The sequence below is a fragment of the Glycine soja genome, chromosome 8 (genome assembly GCF_004193775.1).
Source record: "Glycine soja cultivar W05 chromosome 8, ASM419377v2, whole genome shotgun sequence".
In the NCBI taxonomy this organism is placed as follows: domain Eukaryota; kingdom Viridiplantae; phylum Streptophyta; class Magnoliopsida; order Fabales; family Fabaceae; genus Glycine; species Glycine soja.
Genome location: NC_041009.1, coordinates 22682308 through 22700237, shown reverse-complemented (window position 1 = coordinate 22700237; position 17930 = coordinate 22682308). Strand labels below are relative to the sequence as shown.

Genomic DNA, 17930 nt, shown 5'->3' with positions numbered 1-17930 from the left:
ATTCTTTCTCTACTAAGTCAGAAGTTGCTTTAAGTGGCAAGTATTTCCATAGTAAGTACTAAGTGGTATGGTTACTATTTTAATTTTAATGTCAAGTATACTACTCATCTTCCAATGAATCAAGACAAATCAGCACTAAAATCACTAATATAACTCTTTTTTCTTCTGCAAAATTAGAATACCATTTATTTTATTTTTGTACTCTGTTAAATAAATTTCTGTTGAAATCATTCACGTTAAGGTAAGAGTAATTCTTACCAATAAAAAGGAAAGATAACATTACTCATTGAACGAAACCATTAGAAAGTTTATCTATACTAAACGCAGGTAACAAGTATTTATATTTTATAGTAGGGTCACATTACTCTTTCATATTTTTATGCAACTATTTTTTTCACCCTCTTAGGATTTAAGAGTACCCTCAGCCAGTGACAGATCCAAAAAAATTTACTAGTGGGGACAAAAAATAGTTTATACAATAGAAAAAAAATGCTTAAATGTTTATATTTTTTAAAATCTATAATTTTGATTATCTTATTTTAAAATAGAGACATTTAACCCCTAATTTTATTAAATCTACGATTTTGGTTATTTAGTTAAACTAAAAGTGTTGACTATTAAGAGATTAAGTTGATTATGATATAGATTAAACAAATAATCTTGTGTCACATCATTAAATTTGGGTCTCATTAGATTAATCTTTTACCAATTAATATTTTTGAAAGACTAACATCACAAATTTTACAAAAGTGAAAACTAAATGTCTCTAATTAAAATAGAGGGATTAAAATTATAATTTTTTTAAAAATGAGAACTAAATGTCTCTATTTTTAAATAAAAAATAATTTTTGAATTTTAAAAAATAGGGAAACTAAAATTATATTTAAGGCAAAGAAAAATATCACAAGCTTTTATAAAATATAATGTCGTGACAAATAAAATCTAAAATACTTAAGTGTCTATAAATTATAATTGTATGTATGTATTTTTATACTTTGAAAATGTTCTACAATTTTTTTTATTTTTAATACTATATAAAATGAAAAGAATAAAATAATAAATGTAGTATCAATTTATTTATTTTATTTTATTTCTTATATTTTTTACTATTGAAAAAAAATCTTGTCCCACAACCCGATCCGCCATTCTCCTTAGGATATATGTTAGGATGATCCTATTTAAAAAAAAAAAAAAAAAGCTTGTTTTATACTCAGTAAAGTTTTCTTCATAAGTTTCTTAGTTCAAATAGCTTAACTACTCAGAGTCACAATGCCACATGGTGGTCCTCAAAATAAAAGTGGCTGCACTTTTTTATTTTATGAAAGGCACGCGATACAGGTAGAACATGGTAGAACTCGTGGAGGCTATTGTTACATATGTACAAGGATTGATACCCTTTGTTTGATCTGCATGTCATTCAAACTTCAAACTTCCCTCAGACAGGTACATACACCCACCAACTTGATTCTAAAGACGAAAGGAATAAGTCTCTTTCCACTTTTTTTTTTTTGAGAAAAAAATTCCATGCCGTGAGAGATCCTTAATTACTTGCCAAACATCTTGGACATTTTAGTTTTAATGTTTGGTAATGGCATAACTAGATTGTTCGTTACCTCAGATAAAAAAATTAAAAGATTGTACTTCATTACCTTTTCATAGTAGGCTTGTATTTCATTTTAAATATTATTAATATAGATATCATCTGTGCTACTCAAAATAGACTATATGTATAATCATAGTCTATAGCTGTAAGGTAAAAAGGGTTCTTTAATTAGATGGAAGAGTTACTTGAACCTAGAAAAGCAAACATGTGGGTGGCTCCAAATCACAGTGAATGATGGCCAAATATATATGTTGCTTTTGCTCTTAATTAAGATCCACAAACTCTTCCAGCTTGCTAATTTGTCAAGCCGACGGCATGCGAATATGAGTCCACAAATTCTAGTGTATAGATAGTTTCTACTCTGGCAAAAAAAGTAGCATAAAAACAGTGACAAAAGTGTCCCAATTATTATTGATGAAATCCGGTACGCGTTTATGAAGGCACAAAGAAAAACATGCCGACGGAGGGAGGTTTATTGTTTAACTTTTAAAAGCAACACATGCAAATGCAAGTGTAATACCCATTAGCACATTTCAAATTAAGTCCTTAAGTCTTTCATGATAGTATTCTTATTTATTCAGAACAGCTGATCTATCTATTTCCGGTTTGCTCTTTACGCTTTTGACAGTACCCTAAAACTACTCATCCTCCAGCCAGGAGAAACAACTTAATTACACAAAAAAGTATATATATATATATATATATATATATAAAAGAATGCATCAATGACGAGTATAAACGTAAGTTTGTATAAAACTACTAAATAACTTGTAAAACTCCTAAAGTTACTAAAATCTATTATCTATAATACTAATAGAATCCAAGAATTATCATCAATATCTATATAATAAAACTAAAGTATGATGAATATACTAAAATGTTCATGGTTGAGGTGTTGATATCTGTCCATTTTCTTGGTTTTTTTATCATTTTATATTCTTCCAACTTTGAGTTTGGTTTTCTGACAGTGCATTGTTGCTTTTTGTTGTGTTGGTTTTGATATTGTAGTTCCAATTTTTCCGTTTATAGTTTTTTTGACATGTTCATGCTTGATTTATTTTCTGCTGTCACGTGCTCTGCTGATTTTGTTCTTGGTGTGAGGTTGTGCTTTTGGGTTGGTCATTCCGGGTTTTATTCATTTGGCTCTCTTCTTCCTCTTTCGTTGCTTCTGCAGTTCAAGGTGGGACTGTTGTGCATGTCTCTTTTCCACTCTTTTTTCCCTTCCTTCTATCTTTTTTAATAATTTGTCATCGTTTTCCTCCGCAGGAAAAAGAATCGTGAAGCCATCGAAGGTTGCAAAGGATATACATACTGATCATGTAAGCCCCTTTTGTTTATCACTTTGGATTTAACCCCTTTCTATTTTTTTAATGGATTTGGTGCCAGTGGTTCTTTTTTATGGCAAATGGCTACGAGGTAACCCATTCTTTCCTTTTCCATCACCAAATACTTTATTGAGGATGCATGATGAAGGAGAAATTGATGTTCGAGCTTGCTACATTGCCATTTCTGTAAGTTGGTATTTGTCTTTATTTCGCACATGCTTATGTGTGTATGTGAATGATTAGACATTTTTACTTTATGTATCAGCATCATGCATAATTCTTATTTACATGGTTATTTCATTTTAGTTAACATGGCTAATGGCTAAGATAGCATATTACTAATTAAGAATTACAGGGTGTTTAAAAAAAAACTCTTGGCTAAATGAGACAGTTTTGCTGGCATCATGACTTCTATTATCTTTCATATCAGAGGGTTTTTTTTAATGGTATAAAACAATGTTTATTGCTTAACATAGAGATTCTTATTGGAACCAGGTTGCAAGTGTTTTGAACATTTTGGATGATGAGCTGATCAAGAATGTTGGAGACTACATTTTAAGGTTAGTTTCAAGAAGCAATAACTTTTATTTTGGCACTACATCTTACTGTTTGTATCTAGCTTGGAGGCAATGTAGAAGAGAAACTTCATACAACTTAAAATCATTATTTTTTTTCTGTTGCTTAGATTGTTGATTATTTTCCTTAATAAGCTCAATTGGCAAGTATCAAAATATGTCTGCATCAAGCAAACTCTTTTATTATTTCTTCAATAACCATGTGTGGCCTCAAATAGCCAACTGTTTGCATGTGGTTTTCTACCCGAAGCTAACATGGTTAAGCATGTTTTTCATAGTGCATCATAACTATAAGCCTATTTTAATTGTATTAAGAGCTAGGCAGTCAGAACAAAAATTTGGTTATAAACAACTTGACTCCTCCTTCGTGTCCCAAAATACAGAAGTTGACAAATAGTCAATAGCACCCTGTAGCAGGATAGAGGATTAAGCATGTTCTTAATAGTGCATGATAACTATAACAAGCCCTATTTTGATTGTCCTGAGAGTTAGGCAGGCAGAACGGAAATTTTGTTAACCTCTATTCCTTTGCACTTTACAATACTATTTTTTTATCCAGTCCTGTGTTTCGTTTCTTTCTTTCTCCTTTAGACTTCTCATTCACATTCTGCTAATTTTTTAGAATTAATAATATTAACTGGCAATACATGTTATGCCAATAAAATATCAAATCTATCATTTTTATTGGCAAGATCTTTGAAGCAAAACTTTCAAATTAGGAGTTCCATTTCTATATTATTTTGTATAGCAACATATTTTTAGCTCGACCAAAGGGCTCTTGAATCTATAGTTAAATTATGAATTATAAGTAAAGGTTATTGCAGATTTCAATCCCATATTACTTATGTGAATGATAAATTTAAAATAAACCTGATATTTAAAAAGAACTATTATGAAAAAAAAACTTTGATTCTTTTTGAGCTGTCTATTTGTTCTGGTTGATTGATCTCTCATTGAATTTTTTAGCCCCTTTTTATGTCTGTATATATAAAAATGTTTCAGGCTCTGTGTGAGGAGTTAACTAGAAAAGCTGCCACTTTGGTGGCAGAGAATGAAAACCTAAAAAGGGTATGGTACTATCTCTTATTTGATATCTTATTAACATTTTCCTTTTCCACTTCCTCTTTATTTTGTTGCACTTATTTGTATGAAACATCTATTTAAGATATTTATAATTTCTCAATTTATTTAATCTCGTTTGATGTTTACCTGATCATTCACGATATCTCATTTTGTGGCATTTCTGACAAAAAGGAGAAAGAATTGGCTTTGAAAGAGTATGAGTCTTTGGAGACTACAAATAAGAACTTGAAGACACAGGTAAGATGTTTTGCTGTGGTAGAAATCTGTAAGCATAATATAACTTTTGTTTGCAAAGAAAGTATATCAATACAACTAAATCAACATTATCTTCCATTTGCAGATAGCCAAGTCAACAAACACTGAAGTGGAGAAAACTCATGTTGAGCCTGTGTCATCTGTGGCTGAGATAACACCTTCATCCGGTAATGGTCCATGGTTCCTTTATAACCATTTTCCAGTTCCACAAATATTTTGGCATTCCATCCTTCAGTCTTCTAATCCAGTTCATCTACAAAATACATCATTTAATTCCATCGTAATTCCACCTAATGCTAATGTTTCATGTTCTTCTGAGTCTGAATCACATCACAAGCAAAATAACCTTATAAATGATAATCGAACTCAAAATCCATTTTACATGTTTCCATGTCCTTGGTTATTTCCTCTTCCACAGTTTGGAAATGGACAATCATCTCCTTCCAATATCCTAAATATTTTATGCCATAGCTTAGTCCAATAATTTGTCATGTCATAATTTAAAATATTTTTTCTTCAAACCAAATATTAAGATGATTTATTAAGTTTGGATTCTTCTTCAATAGCCATATTATGTAACAGCATGAGCCTTAAGATGGTGAAGCTTTATCTCTATGTTACTAGCTTTGATAGTCATCTTTAACTTCATGATTGAACAGTGACTTTATCTTATGTTTTTTAATAAAACATAGTGATTCTTAGAGAATGAAATTCATGGCTTGGGCTAATGCTTAATATGATACATTATCGGGGCTTCATTGGAAAAAAAGACATAATCTTTTGTGGCGTGTTTGATGGTCATGATCCTCTAGGACACAGGTTATCACAGTGCATACGTGACAATCTACCCTCAAACCTCTCAGCAACAAACATTCAAAACTGAAGTTTAAGCACCTTAGCGGTACATGCTTCATTGTATGGAATGAGTTCTGGCAAGAGATTTTGAAATCAAAAGAACTTGGAAAGTTTGAAGGAAGAATGACGTCTGATGGGTAAGGTCATTGATCTTTACCACTTTAAAGGAAATACTAAAGTATATATATTTATGTAAGTCAAATAAATTTCAGAAGTGAAAGTCAACTACAATAGTCTGAGTTCAGTTTAATAATGACCATGATTTCTTTTTCTTTTTGCACTATTCAAATGCCATAACCTTCTTATAATTCCTTTTTTTTCCCTTTTCAGGATGCAAAACTTCTAACAAGCTGAACATTTCAACATTGTACATTTTTATGGTAGCAAAATAGTAAGCACATCAAGCAATGTTGTGATTTATGATTTGGCAAACATCCAAATTTACCACTTTTCTTAAAACAGTTAAAAAATTACTATACATTTTGTTTATATTTGCAGGATGAAGAATGAATCTCATATATGGAATGTTTCCATCCTACTTCAATCGAGAAATACATTAATGTCCTGGTGCTTTAACACATTCTCTTCATAGTTGAATACAACCAGACTTCTGCAATAAAAAAAGACATCTCTGGATATTCCGTCTTTCTCACAAATATTTCTATCAAAACTTCTCTTGCCATTTTCTCCTGGGTTGGATCATTTGGATCTCAATTATGTAGTTCACAGCTAGAGATGCTTTGAAGTAAAATTACATCAGTAGATGCTAATAATGCAAATACATATTGTGGAAAATATTATTGTCAGGAAAACTGTTAAGTAAAACACAAAAAGCTCATACGTTTATGTGTGTAAAGCTTATCTTCCAGGGCAAAAGGAGGAGGAAAAGAGAGCATGATCTGATGATGGCAGAGTGCTTTGGATAAGGGGAGAGGGGAAAGACGAAAAACTCAACAGAATAAGATTGATCCATGGCATTGTCAGATCTTTGTCAAAGTTTTTGAGAACTTTTGCATTGTTAGACATGACTTTTTGATGACGAAAAAGGAATGTTGTCTTTCGTAATGAATGAAGTGGTTGTCAATGGTCTTGCCAACAGGTACGTGGTTTAATCACTTTTTTAATTTTTATTTTGATCTATCCTTTTGATTTTTGAGGTTGTAAGTTTCATTCTTTAGTTTAATCACTAGAAGAAGATAAGAAAGCTTTTGAAATGATTGAGTCAAAAGAGGCAACATTGCTTGAAGCAGAGAAGATTTCCTGTCGTAAATCTGAAGTGGATTTCAAGTTCCTGTGTTTTTTGTTGGTTTCTCAAGTCAAGAATTGGGAAGTAACACATTCCTATTTTCGGTATTTATTGTTCTTTATTATTATTATTATTATTATTATTATTATTATTATTATTATTATTATTATTATTATTATTAAGTCATGTTTTAGGAAATTGGAGGATCTGATGGTGCAATTTCTCCAGCAATTGAGGCTTTAACCTTCTCTCATACTTACTCTTTGCTGCTAGCTTTAATTCAATTTAGTTGTCCACCATTTTTTCTTGCATTATTTAAATTCTACTCATCTTAATTTTTTGCTTTATATTTTTTAAGCATTTAATTTAAACTTGATTCTTGCCGAGTTTCAGTTGGTGATATCTAATTATGATACCATTGACAGGGTAGTGTGCTTATTGGATAAAAGCATTCTGAGTGCACATGCTCTGATGCATTTGCTTTTCATCTTTTCTAGACTCTAGAATGTCATGTCTCCTAATAATTGAGATTATCTAATTTTGAATTTTGTCATTAAGTTAGGCCATTTTTTATATAATCTTGGACTGCTTTTGTCGTTCAACTTCTTTGTAAGGAAAGAAAAGAAGAATAGCTTCAAATAGGTAGGTTTGTAGTACCCTAATTGTATTTTCTTATGTATATATTGAAATTAATTTCATAGCATCTATTCAATGCAATGTTGTTGGCACCTCCTTCTTGGGACTCACCAATGGCTATCTCACTATTTTTGTTGTCACTATGGCACAAAGAGGTTACAAGGCAAGTTCACCCAACCCATAATTCACAAATTAAAAACTAATACAAATACATTTTATGGATTTAATTTCTATTTGAAAAGAGAAATGATATTTGAGAAATCAAAACTAAATATTTGCTCATCTAATCTAATATAATAATTTTGAACACCAAAATTCTGCCATATAACCATACCATTAAGTAAGGTAACTAATTTTTAAATTTTGTTGCTAAAACTCTTGGAGATCCATTAAATATTCATTGCATATTACTCTAATTGACATGGTTAGCACATTAGAGACAATATATAAGTCAGCCAGTGATTCAAGGGAACAAGTACCTCTGCATGATTTTAAATTTTAGTATGTTAGGGGTGCCAAGTTAAGTAATAGTGACTGAATTCTAGGTGTTAGAAGCTGTTTTTTTTCCTGATATTGAATACTAATTTTAGTATTCTATTTTCTAATATGAAGATGTTGATGTATATCTACATCTATAATAATTTTTTCATTCGTGATGATATTCATTATATTGTGGACACGATTTTGATAAATTGTCCTTCTTTATCCTTGTAGGGATGATATTCATTATATTGTGCTAAACAACCTTTGCTGCTAGCTATGGGAATTGACCAGGGAAGAATTAGAATGAGATCATGTTGTTAAAGAGACATTTGCTTAGTTGATTCTAACTGACTAACTGCTATATAATTTTAATTTTAATTTGAAGTTTCCTTTATCAAGTAACCCATACTTATGCACGGGTTTTAAATTCACATAAACATCAACCTTTAGCTATAGGATTCACCAGGGAAGAATTAGAATGAGATCATGTTGTTAAAGAGACATTTGCTTAGTTGATTCTAACTGAGTAACTGCTATATAATTTTAATTTTAATTTGAAGTTCTCTTTATCAAGTGACCCATACTTATGCACGGGTTTTGAATTCACATAAACATCAACCTTTGAAGTTTGGTTAATCAAGTGACCTGTGTGTATGCACGAGTTACTGACTAGTATACTTTCTAAAATAATAAAAAAAGACACGTGTCATCAAACGGTGCATGAGAGGAAAAAAAGAATTTGAAACAATTGACTATTTGAGGAAAACTTATTCATGCTACAAACAAAATGATAAGCCTTCCGGTTGAACAAAACAAAATGCACACAAAACGAACAACCTGTGCATCAGAGTAAGAAAAAAACATTTGAAATAATTGACTACTTGAGGAAAACCGATTCATGCTACAAACAAAATAATAAGCCTTCTAGTTGAACAAAATCAAATGCACACAAAACAAACCACCTGTGCATCAGAGTTAAAAAAACTATTTAAAAAAATTTGAAATTTCAGGAAACCAAGCTTGGCAACAGACAAACCACTCCATCATTGGAAGCCTTCATAGAGACTACAATGGCGCTCTAATTCATTTTCAACAGCATCATTTTGAATTTGAGTTTCATTTGTCTTTTTATTTTTAAATTTCATCCTTCAACTGCTAGAGAAGAAACTGCACACAACCACCATGAAGAACTGGATACTCTCCCACGTTATTCACATTCTCAGACCCACCCACCCTTTCCTTCCCCTCATTCTCATTTTTTGTTGTTCTTTCTCCTTCATATCATTTTCATTTTGTGTTTGAGGATGATTACATTTTCCTTTTTTTTCTTTGTTTTTATAACTTTCAAACCATGTTCTTTATTTCTTTTAAAATATGTATATGAAGGAGTCCACTCCTAAAAGGTAACAACATAGTTATTAACCCCTGATCTATTTTAGTCGCAGAAAAAGAAGAGCAACAATGAAGAAATGTTGTTGGTTTAGTGTTGCGGAAAACCCAAGTTTATGAACAACCTCTGGAGGAAACACCAACATGGGCTGTTGTTGTTATTGTGTGTTTTGTGTTGCTCGTTGTTTCAATCGTCACAGAACATATTATTCATGGTATTGGAAAGGTAATTAAACTAGACAAGGTTTATGTTTTACTATAGTCATCATCAATTCATCATTCCTTTTTTGCCTTCTACATTATCAATTGTAAGACTTTGGTTTTCTTTTGAATAAATAAATAATAAAAATAAGATTAGGTCATTAGAACTTTCACTATATAAAGAAACTTTAAACCCCAAAGCAATTCTATAAAATATTTTGTTCCTTTTTCTTTGACTCTAAATAACCATAATAGAACAACCAGAAGAGGAGTTATAGAGAGCACCAGAAATACCATCATTGTTAATGGATAACACTTGAGCGACTACCTCGAGGTAAGGGATCACTACTGCAAAAAAGACATTTAACAACGGTTTGTAACTATCGTTATAGCTAGCAAAATAGAAAAGTCAAACTTTCTACGACGGTCGACGGTTATAAGACGATCGTCGTAGAAAAGTCTAACTTTCTAATACGGGTCTTAGCTAACGACTGTCTTAGTGTTGCAAGGAAAATCTAGTTTCAAAAAGAGAATGGTCTAGAATTAGAATTAGGAGACTAAAATCATTCGAGCTGTGAAAAAAAAAGTAATCATACTTGCGAAGATTTAATATGCTTTTAATCATCTTACACTAATATCAAAATCACAAGCAGGCAATCATCAATTAACCAGATTTTCATCTTTATATATATTAAACATATGAAAATAAAAAATTCAAATTCTTCAAAAAGTAATTAGCATAATTGAAGGGCACATATTTATGAAAAAAAAATGTCACAACATATCCCACAAAAGGAGGTAGAAGAAAGCAGCATAAAAAGGAGGCAAAGTATTAGTAGGGAAACCTCAAGAATGAGTGATTGGGTCTCCTTGTCTTCTGCAATCAACTCAAATTTCTCATTCCAAAAAGGATTCAGGTTGTTATCAAGAACATTGGTTTTATACTTAAATAATGGTTGAATATGGACAACTACATTAGGATCTGATTTTCCAATCATTTCCATATACTTTAAAGTGGTTGCTTTCACTACAGTCAGTGCAAGTTTTCCCTGGGGTTTAAGCTCCCGTTCACTACAAGAAAAAAAAAAGATGTTGGTTATGTAGTTTGACTGTAAACATAATTGAGCATTAACATTGAAATTGACATTCCCAGTTTTTTCTTTTTTAACCCTATGGTAGTGAATGTTGGGCTTTAAAGAAAGAACAGGATAAAAAAAATACAAGTAGTGGAAATGAGAATGTTAACATGAATATGTGAATAAACAAGAAAGGACATGAGATATATAATGATTGTATACATGGCAATGTGGTTTGGAGATATGCAAAGAAGGGATACTAAAACTACCAGTGAGGAGAGTAGATCACAAGGTTTGTAGCCTTATTAAAAGGTATTGAGACTAAGAAGGACATTGGAGAAAATTATTAAATTAAAAAGAATATCATGGAAAAGTATCCTTGGGAATTTGATTTTTTAACCAAACCCAATGGTAGTCAACCTCATGGGATAAGGCTATATTGATGTTTTGTTTGTTACACAAATTTCAAACTCAAATGTAAAATTTTGTTAAAAGGATGTAGCAACATATCTAGTCATGTTTTTATCTGCAATCAGAAAGAATAAAAACAAAGGCAAAAACGCCCAGAAGATTAATATTTGATATTTACCTGGTATCAATAGGAATGCCACCAAGTGGAACCACAATCCTATGAGGCCATTGGAGTATGTCAGTAACAATTGAGTTCACAGTATCCTGTGAAATGGTGGGTAAATATTAGAGTTAGAAATGCTACTTCAAAATCTATCCAAGAAAATTTGGCATCAATTTTTTAAATAAAAAAAAGCAAGAAAAAAAATAAAAATGTTCCGTAAGGTCAAACTTTGAAGCCCCTTGGATTCCAAAGTATTGGAAATTAATATTAGAAAGAAACGATAGAAAAACCGAAATGTGAAAAATAATAGCTCAGATATACTTTTAGTAGGGGATGTGATGTGAAGTAGCTAGAATAAAAGATTTACTTTAATCCTAAACCTATGGATTTATTAAAATAAGAAAGAAATGCATAGTGTTCTGAATAAAAAGGGGGGAAAGTGGAAGTGTAGAGTGGTAGATAGACTACAAGAGTAGTCAATAGAAATTGGATCCACATGCATATGCTGTTGCCACAGCCACCTTGGTGACTTGACCCTAATCATCCATAAATGCTAAACACTCATTTATTTCAAAAGATATTTTTAAGCTAAATTATGCGAATTTTCTAATAATTCACTTCTCTAAATTGTATGAACTGGTGACTTGACCCATTTTTAAAAGGTGAACCTGCTCGTTTAGTCCTTTGTGCTTGTAACACATGCATAGCTCAAGGTTTGGCTTTACTTTAAATAAATATTTCATATTTATTTATTTAAGTATCATGCTTTGACTTTTATTTATTTACTAGAGAAAATAATAAATGTAAAAAACTTGATGAACCAAATATTACAATCGGGAATAGGGTATTTATAAAGAACGTCAACTACACCCTAAACATCCACACAGGAAAAAAAGTTGATTAAAACTTGGGCATAAAAAAATTTAAAAATAAATAATAATTATAACTAACATACCATGGGTCTGTCCATGTGGATGAGGCATCATGTTCCACACAAGAATTTTACAAGAAACTACAAGAACAATGGTTGTTACTGGTAGCGTCCATGTTATCACTGTAATTGGTATATTGGACAGAGTTAGCAAAATACATAAACAGTAGTATAAATCATAGTTAGATAACATCAGTGCAACAACCATAAAACTAAATATATCACCCTTTATGGACCATATTTTAACGATATTTAGTTTTCAAAATTTTCAGCTTATGAGAGAATGAGAGGCAGAATATACTACTTGGTTCTACAAATAGTTGATTTTGCAGATGTACTTATACCTAAAGGAACCTTTTGACTATGAACATTGGTAAGAAATTTGTCAGACACTTCCCAAGAATTTCACCAATTTTCATTTCCTCTATTTCAACTTCTTGCTGAAGTTGAAGAGCTCAAGAACATGAATTATGGGGATAGCAACAGCTTCCTCTTTTTTTTTTTTTTTTCTGGGTGTTGTAACCCCAATTACCTGATCCAAACAATCAACTTTATCAATTATACTAAACATTAGGGAAACAAACACAATAATGACAACATGGGAATTAGGACAAAATGAGGGATGGTGCAGAAATCATAAACATGTACAGAGAACTACCTAGATACAAATTCCATTGGTCTAACTCAGGCTCTTTGATGACATTTTTTAAGGTAGCTAGCCGATCCTCAACAAAGCTGGTTAAGATTAACTGGAGTTAATTTATCGTGAACTATCTTAACAAGCAAGAGCAGAATTTGATTATGGTTTTTCATAAATTTAAGAAAAACTTATGTTGCTAACATTAAATAAAATTTCACAAAAAATGGAGAGAATAAATTACCCCTAATTACTGAACTTATTCTATCTGGTAAATATGCTAGCTGCATTCAAAGAAAGACAAACATTTGTCATTCTCACAAATAGTATTTACAATTTTATTGGCCATTCGAAGAAATTGGAAATTTGTATCTAAAAACAACACATTAATTAAAAGTCGGGACATTAAAAAATCAAATTCCAAAGCATATAATTGATTGTTGCACATACTAGAGTACCCTTATGAAAAACACACCTCATCTTCCCCAAAAGAATGCCTTCGTCTATGACTGGGCCTTTCTGCAATGCTTGATGACATTGCATTCTTTGTAGAAACTAAGATTAATTTGGTTAGTCGTTGAATTCTTCTCATCAATGTTGCTTTAGCTTGTTCCTCCTCTTGCAATCTTGACTTCAATTTGGATTGCACAGCTTCAAGCTATTACATAATGAAGAAATGCTTATTATGGGGAAGTGAAGGAACACCATACCAAATAAAGATATCAGTTTTGAAATGCAGTGAGGAAAGTAAATATAATTGGGTTAAGATTCAAGACACAACATTTTATTCTGGCATATTATAAAGTCTCCCACCAAGTACAGTGACACTTATTAGATAATCCAAGATATATGCATCAGCACAACCCTGAAGCTTCAAAGTAATCAGATCTTCTTGTGAAGATGTGGCCATATTGGGATTCTCAACCATGCCACGCTTCAACTGCTGCAACTCCTGCTTTAACTCAGAAATTTCCTTCTGATACTTCTTGATCAGAGATTTCTCATCCATAATCTAGAACAAGGGAATCAGCTAAAAGTTACAATCATGAAATCATTATGCGAGGTGGTTATCATTCTCAGCATTTCACATAAACTAACCTTATTAAGAAAAGCTTTAATTTCAACATGCTTACTTCGGTGTGCAAATTTTAATGTGTTGTGTGTCTCTTCACTACTGCTATAAGCAAGAGTAACTGTGCAAATGAGCTTCAACAACCAAACCATAGTGTCATTTTCAAACATTAGTTAGCCATGCAATTTTTTACAAATTACAACAAGCAGAAAATTCAAAGAGAAATTGCACTAACAGAAATTCGTCCATGGCCACTAAGGGATGATTGTAACAATCGAGTGAGCTTTGAATCTCGATAAGGAATATGAGTTTCCTTTCCATCTGTTAATTTAGCAATTACCTGCAGTGCAGAAACAAGATAAAGAAATTTAATTACTTCACTTAACAAAATTTGAGAATGGGAATGTTACACACCATAAGAACATCAGTGCATCCTGTAAATTGATAAATTAATATATAAAAAATTAAAAAACATAAAATTTAGAGGTTGTTACACATTATATAATAATTCAGCATTAGCTAGCATATTTACCTTCTCCGGCAGCTATAAGGGACAGAGCATGCGTAGGGGAGAGTACAACCTCTTCCTTTATTCCCTCAACAAAGGTTCCCTACAAATTAACCAATATATTCAATTTAGAGGGCAAGATTTAGAGAAAGAGAAAAAAAAATCTTTTTAGAAGGAATTTAAGGAATAGGAATTATTTTCTTCTAATATATGAAAATAACCAATAATATCTTGATTGCTTCTTAAAATATATTAGATTAACTTTTAAAATTAGTTTTCCTATTTCCTCATTATCTCATAGGATTGCTTCTTAAACTATATTAGATTAACTTTTAAAATTAGTTTTCCTATTTCAGAAAATAGTAAAACTTAACAAGACATGGCATAAATGTGCAATAGTCCCCAATCAATAATGGCAACAACAATGGATTAAAAATCAAAAGCTAATTACCTCCACAACAATCCCAAAAACAACATCCTTGAACGTAAGCATCCACATCCAAATATCTTTTAGCCTCCTCCCATCCCGAAAACAACAATGGATTACTAACAACATCATTAGTTCTTGATAAAATTTAGCACAATCACTCAACAAACCCAGTATCGTCCAAAATAAGTAAACATCAATAAAAAATAAAAAGTCTCGTTATATTTGTCATCACTTAAATCCCAAAATAAAATCATATTTACTCATTAATAAATTTCATATAAGAAACATCACCAAAATAAATCTAATATAAGAATAAGAATATATGCAACCAAAAACAAAAACAAAACAAGAATATATGCCTTATTTGAAAATTCCACGCATAATTATCACATAAAAGAAGTTAAATCCACATGCTCAGCATCATAAAATAAAAATAAATAAATAAATCAATAAATAAAAATTGAATCAATCCACATGTCAGATCACAAAACTGATTTCTCTGCAGATCAAACACATCACGCATCACAAGCTGTTGTAAACTGAAATCCGCAATATAACTATCATATTAAGCTATCAATTTGGGAAAAACTCAATCGAAACACCTAAATCAAATCTGAAAATGCCACGATTAATTCCTTTTCAAAAAATTAAAAAAGTCATCGTTCAAGTTAAATGAATAGATCAAATATGAAACCAGCTCAAAAATTCCGATGCAACAAAATTCAACAAAAAAACTAGAAATTCGTGGATTTAGTTATTGGTGCGTGAGAACAAATTAGATAAACGAAAAAAGGAAGAGAGATAATTAGAAAGAACAAAATTGACCATGTGATGAAGATGGTGTTGTGGTTGTTCGAGAGAGCGACGGTGGAGGAGTGAATATAGGAGCGTGTAAGAGTGATCGAGGGTTCAGACAGGAAAGGGAGAATGAGGAATTTTGGGAATGGGAAAATATGGTGGAGCGTGGAGGAGGACGTGAATGGTTGGCGGAGCCGACAAAGTTGGGGTCAATGGAGTCTAGGATTTTGAAGAGGGTGCAAGAGGAATTTGGAGCTAAAAAAGGATTGGAAGGGTTTGAAATTGGAGGTGGGTGAAACCAGTTTTGATTTTGTAACAGTCTATGAGATTGAATGCGAGAGTTCTGATCCTGAAAGAGCTAAACGCCTCCTTGAGGAGTTCTTGAAGCAGAATGAAATCAATTATTCTCTGCTGCCAAAATGAAAGGTCACAAAAATGAAAGGTCTCTGCTGCCACCGATAGATAAGAGAGATAGATAGAGAAAAAAATGATAAAAATATAATCATTCAAAGACAGTGGGATAAAACTGTCTTTGTACAGAGGAGCACTACGACGGTCTTTTTAAAGATTGTCCTTAAAATTACAACTTAATTACGATACTACCATCCCATTATTTTCAAGGACGGTGTTCTATCAACCGATGTTGTTAGCGAGTTGTAGTAAAGACGTTTTGTAGTAGTGGACGAGTTACTCATGCTTGATTAGAATGAACATATGCAGGGATTCCTAAATGATTAATTTTTGGGTTATTTTGAGTTGTTTATGAAATGTAATTTTGTTTTTATGTTTTAAATCGCGAATTGATTGTGTTTGACGGATCAATTGGTGTCATGATACGAAATTGTTGTGAAATTGATGTGTTCCTCTGTTGAGTGAGATCTTAAAAATTGGGAATTTTTCTAATTGATGAATTAAGAAAGGAGGAATTTACCATAAGGGAAGTGGACTCTTTGTGTTCCTCTATTGTATAATTTCTTTAGATACTCATAACATTTTCTCTTTTTTTTGCCAAGGATAAATTCTATCAAATTGTACTTTACTGCTAAAATATTTCTAAAAAAATTATGATTAATTTTCGTGATGATGGTGGAGTGTTCGAAATCAAGCTGTTATTTCTCATTGTTGGATTTTCATGGCTTCGTTGGAATGCATTTAGGATATACGTATATATGTATATAAACATTTGATTATTATCTACATATATTATACATATATATTTTATTTTTATCTAAAGATGTATTTATATTTACTATTATTTTTTATATATAAATATATTTAACATGTTTTTATTTTTTATATTTATATATATTTAATGCGTTTAATCATTCAAATTATATATATACACGTATAATTACTTTTATATATATATATATATATATAAAATATTTATCTAATGATATGTTTATATTATTGTTATTATTAATTATATATATTTAGTATTACATGTATTTGTATAGTGGTGTGTTATATATATTTGATACATGTAAATATATTTATAAGCTTTGAAGTTTGATATAACTTATTATTATAATACATGTTTATCTATTTGTTAAGTATATTTTATAGTTAGTTAATTTGTGGAATGTTAAATTATGGACATGGGATATGGTTGTGAATAAGGGAGTGATCAATACTTGATGTGATATTAATTGTATTCTGAGTTGTGAATTATATAATAACCTAACTTATGTTTATCTTGGGAGAAATGTTTATGCGCGAAGTGTTAAAAAGAAAAGTGTAAAATTCCAAGTTAGGAAACTGAAGTGTTAAATTGTAGGGCAATGTGTTAAATGTGTTTAAAATATAAGTGTGAAGTCGTGGGTGTTGTATAATTCATGATGCCCTAATGAATTCTTCGAAGTCTAGGCCTTGCGGGTAAAGACATTCGGTTTGAGCGCTCTTTTAAGTTTATGTTGATCCCATATGATTGGAGCCAACATATGTTGATAATTCACTCCCGTTGTGTGTTTGTGTTTGGGTTGATTGCCATTTTGTTTCAGGTGAGCCAACATATGATGAATTCCATGCTGAAGATGGAGAGACTTAGTTTGTACCAAGGAAATGCTCTGATATATATGACATCGGGGCATAGGGTTTTATTTCATGTGCTATAATTTCATGAATAATATAGTTGTTTTATGTTTTTCTCTTTAGTGTGACTTCTCTTCATTCAGAATAGGCAGCCTTGTTTTTGAGCCGAGATAATTTTATCATTTATTTGAACAAGTTCTATTTTTATTTCACTAAGTGAAT

General features: G+C 31.2%; 1 long non-coding RNA gene across 12 annotated transcripts; it reads right to left on the bottom strand.

The window, feature by feature from the left end:
* Nucleotides 1-4829: 4829 nt before the first annotated feature.
* Nucleotides 4830-16152, bottom strand: LOC114422783. 12 transcript variants are annotated; one of them, XR_003668736.1, is made up of 14 exons: nt 14901-16152; nt 14474-14552; nt 14177-14281; nt 13968-14075; nt 13651-13881; nt 13345-13527; nt 13114-13153; nt 12891-12967; nt 12577-12764; nt 12257-12355; nt 11317-11402; nt 10497-10722; nt 9946-9999; nt 4830-5094 (listed from the first exon to the last, which is right to left on the bottom strand). It is a non-coding gene; the product is annotated as an uncharacterized LOC114422783 (long non-coding RNA). The 12 variants fall into 12 exon arrangements; XR_003668745.1 differs by lacking the exon at nt 10497-10722; XR_003668735.1 differs by lacking the exon at nt 4830-5094 and having other exon boundaries at nt 9830-9999.
* Nucleotides 16153-17930: the final 1778 nt, after the last annotated feature.